Source organism: Penaeus monodon, chromosome 14 (genome assembly GCF_015228065.2).
Source record: "Penaeus monodon isolate SGIC_2016 chromosome 14, NSTDA_Pmon_1, whole genome shotgun sequence".
Classification (NCBI taxonomy): domain Eukaryota; kingdom Metazoa; phylum Arthropoda; class Malacostraca; order Decapoda; family Penaeidae; genus Penaeus; species Penaeus monodon.
In genome coordinates, this window is record NC_051399.1 from 40650871 (window position 1) to 40653370 (window position 2500).

A 2500-nucleotide genomic window follows, 5' to 3' on the forward strand; every position below is an offset into this window, starting at 1 on the left:
TGTTGTTTCTGGTATTAGTGGTATCATCATCATCACATCTATAATTATCATTACCTCTTATCTTTGTGGTTATTATTATTGGTATGCTGCCGTTCCTATCGTGGTCATTGTTGTTTAATTTGTTTTTATTTTACTTTCATAACAATAACAATAATGATAATGACGTGGTGATGGTTATAATAATGACGATGATGATGATAATGATAATGATAATTTCAATAATAATAATGATCCTAATAATGACGGTGATAATGATGATGATGATGATAATAATAATAATAATAACAATAATAATGGTAATCATGATAATGATAATAAGGATAATGATATCAACAGCAATAACAAACGTGATGATGGAAATGATAATGATGATGATGATGATGATATCAATAATAACGGTAACAATAACAGTGATAATAATACTAACCCTGATTATGATAATAATAGTAGCAACAGCATTAATAACGATGATGATATTAGTAGAAATAATAATGATAACAACGATAGCAGTATCAGTAACGATAACAATGGTTATGATGAAAATGATGTTAATAACAATAACTGATAATGATAATAACAATGATAACAATTATAATGATAATAATAATAATAGTAATAATGATAATAACAACAATGATAATAATAATAATGATAATAATAATGATAATAATAATAATAAAATAATAATAATAACAATAATGTTGATAATGATAATAGTTGTAGTAGTAGTAGTAGTAGCAGTAGCAGTAACAGCAGCAGTAGTAGTAGTAGTAATATTAATATATTTTTCATTGTTAGTATCACTCCCATAATTATCGTTAATAGTCTCCTGCCCCAAAAGTGCTAACACTCGCCACGAACAACGACGCAGACTAAGTGGAAACGAAGCAGAACCAACTAGGGTAAGAGTTCTGGACAACATAAAAGAGAAACAAGAGAGGAACGTCACGCCCTAGGACCATCGCCAGGTGCAGAACGCTCACACATGTTACTCTTATACAATACAGATACCTGAAGAAGGGACTGAAGACTTTCATGTTTATATGTATGAAAGCATGTCAACTGTAAAATTGCATATAAAAGAAAAATGACACATTACTTAAATTTCACAGTAACTTTACAAGGCAAAGGAATGAATGCTGGATCATTGCCAGATTCATAAGTCTTTTCTAATAGAGAGAAGTTGTTTCTGTAAAAAGGAAAATACAAAGTTGATCAAAATGTTCGATGCAACCAGATAGTTTAGACCGGCTGTGTATTAAAACAGAGACCTCATTTTAAAGAAATTGAAATGAAAACTGTTGAAATCCTCTACATTAGTGAAACCTTCCTTCACTAAGGATCATTAAGTAGTTTCATTAACATTCATGATTTTCCTGTTTATAAATGGCGTCTACGATAAGATAGCAAATTCTGCATATATGGAAGAGATACATCTACATCTAATAAGATCTCCCCTACTGCTGTAAATAATACAACTGCAGAGTACACCTCATAACCCTAAGATATAGCATGCAGTCTTTCTTCATTACCATTGCAATTAACAGACATTCACCAATCACAAAAATGTTTTTAAAGAAATGCTAATGGAAAGCAAGCCCTCTCTCCTTTTCTCTTCGGGGAGTTAAGGGACGATTTAAACAAACCAATTACAAAGCTAAGTGGGATCATTAAGTAGCACAAATTAATAGCTTATAGCACAAAACACTTCACCCATATCAGATGCTGTAATATCAAACAAACATTTAAAAAATAAGTTCATTGTAAATACAGCTTTCCCGAAACACGAGCAGCAGTTAAAACTGTAGTGTCTAGAAAAAAAAATATAATAGATATATTTGCTTAAAATCCACGAATAACAGAGAACACCAAAAGGTCTTTCTCGCAATAATCGGGAGACACGTTTGAACTGCCTGCTCATCTCAACAAAACAAACGGGGCAAGACTCACAACAGTTTTCAAACCACAACCGGTATTCGAGAAACGATTTCTGTTGATACGAAGACATTGCCTTTCGACACAATAAACTATGTTCACCCGTTATTACATACTATCTAACAGCCATTATTGATCACTCTGAAAACATGGCATTATAACTCCTGAGTTGATAACCATCAACTCGAAAGTCATTTATCCACAAGACGGCAATCAGTCAGAATTCGGGAATAAATATAAAGGCAACGAGTTTCGTTCGGTGTTCCACAAGGATCCTTTACTAAGCCCGATCGTATTCATATCTATCAGTAAACGATCTATCGGACATTGCAAACAACTGTCTTCTTGTTCAGTGCGTAAGCAGCTATGATTGATTTTTTATAAATTCTTAATATACTCTTAGAGAAGCAGATAAATATTTCGACATTAGTTACCACAAAGTAGATCCTGATAAAGATGCAATGTTTTTTTTTTATTTATTTTTTATTATTATTATTATTTTTTTATAGGTAGCTATCAAGACACTGCTGTCATCCCGAGCATCTAAATAAGACATCCCGGAGTA

General features: G+C 31.9%; 1 protein-coding gene across 1 annotated transcript in view; it reads right to left on the reverse strand.

Moving 5' to 3' along the window:
* Positions 1–2500, reverse strand: part of LOC119581145 — a gene marked incomplete at its 3' end in the record, with an annotated part of 16537 nt that overhangs the window by 11015 nt on the left and 3022 nt on the right.